Below are 9,803 nucleotides of genomic sequence, written 5' to 3' on the forward strand. Positions count from 1 at the left end.
GATTCATTTGAAGGAACAGATGTATGTAATCAGGGGCGGATGATAATGGGGTCAAGGGGTGTCACATGACACCTATGGCCCAATAAGTTTTAGTGTTAATTATTTTTTTAGTTTGACCCCAATCCAATAAGCCCATATTCATTAATAAACTAGTAAATTGATAATCCCCAATAATTGTTTGGCCCAAAATGGATCCTCTTTACTTCTAAAAAACTCACGCATGACACTAAGATACTCACAACACATATTCAGAATTTCAACCTCACAATCGATGGTTTCAACTTTGTTCTCATTCTTTCATCAGTTCTAAGCAAAAGTGATTAAGAGAGAAGCCTGTGTTTATTCTTCATCTTCAACACTAATTATTTAAGTTTCAACAATCTTCCTTTGATTTAATCAGGTAACTTTTGTAATTAGTTAATTTAGGGTTTACAAAATCTTTCTTTGAAATTAAATTGTACAGATTGTAGCTTGTTTGTAAGTGTTACTCTATTAGTCTTGTTTGTGGAATTGTGAATTGTTAAAATTAAATTGTACATGTTAAACACTTTGGCTATAATTTACGCCACAACTTTAGGGTGATTGATTAAATATATCAAAACAGTAGGAGTGGTATTTGGTCAAAACAGTAGGGTTGATTAAATATATCAAAACAGCACTAAATATTGATGTAACGACAGTGAGCAAAATACGTAAAAGGCATTATGATTCTCAATCAAATGCAAGAGTAGGATTGGTAGCTCGTCAAGTAAAAAAAAAAAGAACAGAAGACTTTTTTTTTTTTTTTAACTGAAGACTTGTATGCTTCTATTTTTATGTTATTAACTAATAAGTTTTTTTTTTTGATTGATAGATATGCAAAACTTTCTTAAAAGGAAAGCATCATCTTCTTCGACGCCTATTGATGTTGTTGAAATGGATAATCTTCCATGGGATCCGTTTGATAGACCAAGAATTTTACAATATAATCCGAATCAAAGAGATGAGATAAGGAGACAATATTTGATTAGAGAACCTTCGCAACCACGTGGTCATGATTTTCCAAAAACAAACGGTAGACGTTTTGTCAAAACTTGGTTCGATAAATAAATCAATTGGATAGAGTATAGTGTTAAGGCAGATAGAGCATTTTGTTTGTGTTGCTATTTATTTAGAGAGCAAATTGGGCAACAAGGAGGTAATGAGGCTTTTGTGACAGAAGGGTTTAATAGTTGGAACAAGAGCGATAGACTTAAAGAACATGTTGGTCTTGTTAATAGCTTTCATAATAGAGCATTACAAAAGTGTGAGTTATTAATGAGACCAAAGCAATCTATTTTCACCGCCTTACATAAACAAGATGAAATGATGAATACAGAGAATCGAATTAGATTGAGTGCTACCGTTTTTGCTTGTAGCTATTGTTTAAAATGTGCATCACCATTTCGTGGTCATGATGAAGCGGAAGCATCTCTAAACAAAGGAAATTTCTTGGAATTAATAAACTTGATCTTAAGTCGAGATAAGGAACTCCATAAACTATCAAAAGCTCCGGGGAATAATAAATTGGTGTCTCCTTGTATTCAAAAGGATGTTGTGAAGTGTTTTAAACAAGAAGTACTCGAATCCATGATAGTGCTCCAAATGAACATATATTTAGGCGCAATATCCTTCCAATATGTAAAGTTTTTAGTTGCAATTGTTCTATTTTTATGTAATAATCGTTTAAATAAATAAGTGCGAAGACAAAAGAAGAAAACGAAGATTTGAAGACGCAAATGTCCAAAATGCTCAAACGTACAAGTTAAACTCCAAGTGGTTTAATTTATTGATGATCAACATCTAAATATTGACAAGAGTACAAGTTGCGGAACGTAAAGTACAAGGTATTAAAGCATACGAAAAGACGTTCGAGAAACCGGAACTGAGACATAAACCGGGCGTAAATGTATGAGATACCGGAGCGAAAATTACAAGTCAACTATGCACAAGAATATAATATAATATATATATAATTAATATAAATTATATATATTATATATATATAATAATATGTCGACAAGCAAGAAAACAAAAAATATGTGAGCTGGATCTGACGGCCATGCGATCGCATGGGAAATGGCATAAAACCCATGCGAGTGCATGAGCCCATGCGAGTGCATGAGATTTGCACTAAAACCCCATGCACTCGCATGGGCATCAGAATCAGGAATTATGCCTATAAATACCAGGCTTCTGCTCAACGAAAAAGCACACCAAAATAATATATACTCCCTCTGTATAATATATATATATATATATATATATATATATATATATATATATATATATATAAATATAAATTAGTTTAGTTTTATATTAGTTTAGATTAGGTAATGTAACGGTTATTTACGGATTTTAAAGTCGAAGTTATGTCCGTGTAACGCTACGCGATTAATAATCACTATAAGTTATGTTCTTCCTTTTTAAATTTATGTCTCGTAACTAAGTTATTATTATGCTTATTTAAACCGAAGTAATCATGATGTTGGATTAAATATTAAGACGGGGTTATTAGGGCTTTGGACCATAATTGGGGTTTGGACAAAAGACCGACACTTGTGGAAATTAGACTATGGGCTATTAATGAGCTTTATATTTGTTTAACTGAATGATAGTTCGTTAATTTAATATAGAGATTTACAATTTGACGTATTTATAAATAACCACATACACTCGATCGGACATGATGGGCGGGATATTTATAAATACTAATAATCGTTCATTTGACCGGACACGGGGATGGATTAATAGTCAATGGACTCATTAAAACAGGGGTGAATTACATACAAGGAAAATTGGTGTAATTGTTAATAAAGTATTAGAACCTTGGATTACACACAGTCGATAATCTGGTGTAATCATTAACAAAGTATTAAGACCTTATTACAGTTTAAGTCCCCAATTAGTTGGAATATTTGACTTCGGGTATAAGAAAAATTTGACGAGGACACTCGTACTTTATATTTATGACCGATGGACTGTTATGGACAAAAACCTGATGGACTTATCAAATAATCCAGGAGAAAGAACAATTAACCCAGGGTAATAAATTAAAATCAAAACGTCAAACATCATGAGTACGGAAGTTTAAATAAGCATAATATGTTTTATTTTATATTTTCTCGTACTTTTATTTATTGTCATTTTAATTATTGTTATTTATTTTATCGTTAGTTAAATATCGTCATTTACTTTACGCTTCGCTTAAAATATAAAATCGACAAACCAGTCATTAAACGGTAAAACCCCCCTTTTATAATAATAATAATTGTAATATATATATTTATATTTTGTAAAAATATAGTTATATAAAAATATAGTGTAAAATAAGCCGTCTCCCTGTGGAACGAACCGGACTTGCTAAAAATTATACTACTCTACGATTAGGTACACTGCCTATAGTGTTGTAGCAAGGTTTAGGTATATCCCATATGTAAATAAATTATATAAAACTTGTGCAATATTTCGTCATATTTCGTAGTAAAATATAATAGTATTTCGTATACTACCTCGCACACATCAATCCATTTTTAAGGAAATCGGTGATGATGTGTTTGCATTGCTAGTTGATGAATCTAGCGATGTATCCAAAAAGGAACAAATGACTATTGTTTTAAGATATGTTGATGAACATGGACTTGTTAAAGAAAGATTTGTGGGTCTTATTCATGTAAAAGAGACATCTTCTCTGTCTCTTAAATCTTCCATTGATTCTTTTTTTTGCTAAACACAAAGTGAGTTTGAAATAATTAAGAGGTCAAGGTTACGATGGAGCAAGCAACATGCGAGGTGAGTTCAATGGATTAAAAGCGAGAATCTTGGAGGAAATAACTCGACACATTATGTACATTGTTTTGCTCATCAACTTCAATTAGTGGTTGTGGCGGTCGCAAGAAAACATTTGGCTATAGTGAACTTCTTTGATAAGTTAACCATTTTGATGAATGTTGTGTGTGCTTCTTGTAAACGGAGAGATATGTTGTCAGACACGGAGAAAGAGAGGGTAGAAAAAGAAATTGGTAGTGGTATATTAAAAACCGGGAGTGAATTGAATCAAGAGCTTTCTCTTATACGACCCGGAGACACACGATGAAATTCTCACTATAAAACACTTTTGCGGTTGATTGATATGTTTCCATCAATTATCAAGGTCCTTGAATATGTTAAGGAGGAAGGCACTAACGGTTCTACACAAAACCAAGCCCATGGTCTTTTGAAGTATTAGAAATCATTTGATTTTGTGTTTTATTTGCATCTAATGTTGCGCATTTTAGGATTGACGAATATATTGTCGAAAGCTCTTCAAAGAAAAGATCAAGATATCTTAGAAGCGATTTTATTGGTGGAGTCAACCAAACAAAAATTACAAGAGTTAAGATTAATGGGGTTTGAACAACTCTTAGAGAAAATATCTTCTTTTTGTGAGAAACATGATATCCCAATGTTGAAAATGAATGAAGATTGTGTTAATTCAAGAAGACAAAGGGAGAATATCACTAATCAACATTATTATGAAGTTGAGTGTTTTAACACCGTTGTGGATATGCAAATTCAAGAATTTGGTGATCGTTTTTGTGAAGCTAGTACTGAGCTACTTAGTTGTATGTCGGCGTTAAATCCACGTGATTCATTTTCAATGTTTGATGCACCAAAGTTATTAAGGTTAAGTCACTTATATCCAAAAGATTTTAATAATGTGGAGATTATGGAGCTTGAAGAAGAACTTAACATATACCATCATAATGTCCGAATGGATGAAAAATTTGCTAACTTGATTAGTATTGGCGACATTGCTAGAGTGATGGTAGAGACAAGAAAAAATATAACTTTTCCTTTGGTGTATCGGTTATTAAAACTTGCATTGGTTTTGCCAGTTGCAACCGTAACGGTTGAGAGGTGCTTTTCGGTGATGAAAATTGTAAAGTCGAATTTACGCAATCGTATTGGAGAAGAGTTCTTGAATGCTTCTGTAATTTGCGCGGTTGAAAGAGAAGCACTTGCGAAAGTAAACGATGAAGATGTAATTCAACGTTTTCAAAAGATGCGTTTCTGTAAAGGAAAATTGTAGTATCTGAAGCAGATTTGGTATAGTTTTTTGGGAGGATTTTGTGCAGTTTTTTGGGTAGCTTTTGTGTAGGTTCGCAGCTGTTTTGCTACTGTTTTTATTATGTTTTTATGCACGTTTGCTGCTGCATGTAAGCTATTTTTATTTCATATTTTAACAGTGAATTTGGTTTTTTATAGTTACCGTTGCAAAAAATTTGACCCCGGTGTTACAGATTCCTGGATCCGCCATTGTATGTAATGGTGATGGCAGTAGTGATAATAGTCATTCTGATGACCATAGTCCTATAGCAACATCAATAAACCAAGATACTTCTCCTAAGGGCAATTTTAATACTAATAATGAAGGTTCACAAATTCCTGTTGACACTGTTGTTAATGAAAACTTAAGGAAGTCTTCCAGAAACATAAATATGCCTAGAAAATATGATGATTATATTGTTGAAGGAAAAGATAAATGGCATTGAAAAAGTTTTGAATTATTCTAATCTTAGTTTTGACAATCATTGTTAAAGAACGTTAATAAAACAACACATACCTGCATTTTCTTTTAAGGAAACTTAACTTTGGATCAGAGAAAAGTACTCTCATCACTTACAAGTTTAGAGGGTCACAAGAAAACATAACCAGCCGCAAAGTCAGCAGTCGAGGACATAAGTCAGCAGGAGTCAACAGCTCTTTAACAACACACTTCCCTTTATGTTAAAGTAGTTACAAAAGTACTTTGGATCCATACTCAACTTAGAAGTTACTGTTAGGCCATTTTATGTATAAAACATGTTAATACTCACTTGTAATATTCACTTAACAGTTTGAAATAACTATACTATCAATCAAAATCAGTTTACAATTGTTATAATCACTTGAAATCATGGTATCAGAGTGAGTGTGCTGATCTTGGATCATAGCAACACTTTTTTAACCTCATCATCTACCTATTGAGTGGCTGTCATGTCTTTCGACGTTAGCCAAACTCAATCTAAGCCAACCAATAATATTCAAGTCATGAATTATCAAACCAATTGGCTGATCTTTTTAAGAATAACTTTCAATCACAACCCAAATAATCTGATAGTTTGAAAATCAACATTAGCTTGTCGAGTCAAAATTATGCTTTATGGTCCCGAATGATCAAAGTGGCTATAGGAGGTAAATCAAAAAACCTCCTAAAACACTTAACATCAAATCCACTAGCAGAAAGCAGTGATGAATTTGATCAGTGAGAACAAGAAGACTTAATAGTCTTCTCTTGGTTAATCCAAAATATTCAGCCAAACCTAGAAAGCAACTTGACTGAATTTCCTACGGCCAATTCACTTTGGGATGCTCTTGTAACCATTATAGTAGTGGCAAAGATAAGCTTCAAAACTTCAATTTACATGTGAAGGCTAATGATATCAAGCAAGCCAACATGTCACTCGAAGACTTATGGATCACAATGCAGGGAATCTAGGGAAAATCGATAGACGAGATCCAAATCCCATGAAGTGTTCCACTAACATCATAATTTACAACAAAATTTGAACATAGCAGAATCTTTTTCAATTTATAAATTCCCTTGATCGAAAGTATGATACAATTAAAAGAGAAATCTTGAGGTTAGATATGTTACCAACATCGGAAGAGTCTTATGCAGTCGTGAGGAAGGAGGTGGCTCACCAACACATTTTAGGGCAAACCACGAATGATTCAAATCAGGGAATTTCCTTAGGTCTTGTTGTGGTAAACAAATCAAACCGATTAGGGAAAACCTCCAATTCTTATCCTCACCGCTCTAAACCATCGTCTTCTAGGGTTGATAATTGAAATTGGTGTGTACCGAATGTGGAAAAACGAGGCACACGAAGGAGCAATGCTTCAAGATCAAAGGGTTTTCAGATTGGTGGACTAAACCGGGCGAAGCAGCAGCAGTGGTGGAGCCACCAATAACTACCACCAACATATGCTGGATTTGGAGGCTTGGCTGCACAGAAAATCGAACAAGGTAAGTTCTCCAGAACCTTTTACGCCTTGTTTAAAAATTGTAACCCTAATAAGATGATAAGTCATGAGATTGGCCTAGGGAAAAGGGAGATAAATCACAAGTATAAGAAAACTGTGCAGTGAACCGAATAGGGATAGATAAAGTCACGGATCCCTAAATAGGGTTAGTGGACTTAATAAAAATAGCCTGGTGGGCTTTAATAAACTTATTGGGCCTAAACAGATTGCTTATAAGACTAATAGGAATATTAGTAATGGGCCTGGTCTTAATAGTGCACATAGATATATTAGTGGATTAAGTTTTGGGTCAGCTAAGAGAAGTATAAATGGGCCAGATAATAGGTTAGGCCAAAAGATTAAACGAACTAGAAATATTTTTAAACGTTAACCCGAAACAAAACCAAAACCTAGTATGAAAAGGCACGAACATATTATTCCTTGCAAAAATAGTTACTCCGCATTAACTAAAATACAAAACGAAGAAGTGTCCCATTCAGAAGCGAATGTAGTCTAAAATTTTTTTAAAACTGATTCATGGATACTTGATTGTAGGGCAACTAATACAATGACTTTTGATAAAAACGATATCACTTTTCAAACCCAACCTAAAAAAGAATAAAATTCAAACCGCTAGTGGTGAGATTATTCAAGTCGAAAGCAGTGAAACTATTGAAATCTCAAAAACGATTAAATTACCTAATTGTCTATATATTCTAATTTTGTCTCATAAGATGTTAATGGTAAGTCATGTAACAAAATAATTAAATTGTAAAGTCGTAATGTATCCGAAATTCTGCATCTTGCAGGATATCCGGACGGGGCTGAGAATTTGACGTGGCACTGAAAATGGGGGACTATATTATATTGTTGAAGTTTCTCAACGGGGTACCGTGTTACTTGCTCACGGAACACCTACGGGGAAAGCTTGGTTATGGCGTTGGATATTGGGACACCCTTCGGTCGTCTATCTACGTTTTTTTATTTCCTAGTTTATTTTCTTCTAATATTACTTTAAGTTGTGAACCTTGTATTTTGGAGAAAAGCCACGGGTCTACGTTTAAACTCACTAATACTAGGAAAGATGTACCTTTTGCTTTAATTCATTCTGATGTGTGGGGACCGGATCCAATTAATGAGGGGAAAACCTTTAGATATCATTTTATCTTTATTGATGATTATACACGAATGACTTGGATTTATTTTCTAACACAAAAAATAGAAGTGAAACAACCCAACCCGTCTTTACACCCGAAATTTTTTTTTTTATAATAATAAACCAATATCACGCCACTTTAATTGGTTACATGATGTCAACCGGTTCATACAAAACGTTTAAACATTCAACAAGTTTAAAGTTTACATAATAGGCATGAAGGCCCTTAATCAAATGTGTTAAAAGTTCGACCCTTAAATGATAGTTTTAAACAAAACGACACATGAGCATGGTTTGGGGCTAAACTACCCAAAATAATAGGCCGTCTTCCAGAAGCTTCACCTAAGCAACCAACATGGGAATATCTACTCCTCGGCAACCCCCTTCCCTTTCTCCATACTTGTACCTAAAAAGTAAACAACGAGAGGGGTAAGCAAAGCTTAGTGAGTGCAACAATTATACATACACATATATAACCCATCTATTTGCAATCATGCCCACCAAATACCTCATACGAACTTGTAACTCAAATAACATGTCATCATATTCATAATGCTAACAATTCGTACACTATCAACAACTCCACATTAGCATATACTCAACAAAAATATATATAGTATGCTAAAAAATAATCAACAATAACACAATATGGTTAACCATACACGCTATGGTGCTACCTGTGACGACCCGGAAATTTTCGACCAAATTTAAACTTGATCTTTATATGTTTTCGACAAGATAAGCAAAGTCTATAATGTTGCGTCTCGAAAATTTTAGAACTATGTTCATGTAATTCAATTACCTTTGACCATTCCCGACGATTCACGAACAATTGGTTGTAAATAAATATATGTAAATATAAAAATATAATGATTTGGAATAATAAAATTTCAATTTAATGATCAGAATAAGAATATAAAATAGTATTCAAGATAATAAAACATTTAAGTTACTATTAAAGTGAATACATATAATATATATATATATATATATATATATATATATATATATATATATATATATATATATATATATATATATATATATATATATATATATATATAATTTATATTATTATATTGAAATACATATAATCTATATAAATGTTAAAAATTCAAATATGTTATTTTATAGGATAAGAATTACATAAGTAATAAAATGTAAAGTTAATATATTATCTAAAATTATAAGTTAGAATATAGATGATATATCAATATTATTATTATTATTATTACTTTTATTATTATTACTAAGATTAAAATTGATATTAATATTTGTATCATTAATATTATTAATTTATAAATATGTATATATAAAATCTGATATGTATAAGTTGTTATATTTTTATTATTAATATCATTATTATCATTAATAATATTAATAGTATTATAACTAATTTTATTAGTATCATTAATATTAGCGTTATTATCATCATTAATTCTATCATTACTATCATTATTTGTTTCATTACTATTAGATATTATTACTTGCATTAAGATATATTATTATTATAAATTGCTATTATCATTAATATTAATGTTGTTGTTATTAATGGAAAATAATATCTTTTATTATTATCAAC

At 32.0% G+C, this 9,803-nt stretch overlaps 1 pseudogene; it reads left to right on the forward strand.

Moving 5' to 3' along the window:
* Positions 1–225: 225 nt before the first annotated feature.
* On the forward strand, positions 226–5,552 carry LOC139903639 (uncharacterized; annotated as a pseudogene).
* Positions 5,553–9,803: the final 4,251 nt, after the last annotated feature.

Source organism: Rutidosis leptorrhynchoides, chromosome 1 (assembly GCF_046630445.1).
Source record: "Rutidosis leptorrhynchoides isolate AG116_Rl617_1_P2 chromosome 1, CSIRO_AGI_Rlap_v1, whole genome shotgun sequence".
NCBI classification, from domain to species: domain Eukaryota; kingdom Viridiplantae; phylum Streptophyta; class Magnoliopsida; order Asterales; family Asteraceae; genus Rutidosis; species Rutidosis leptorrhynchoides.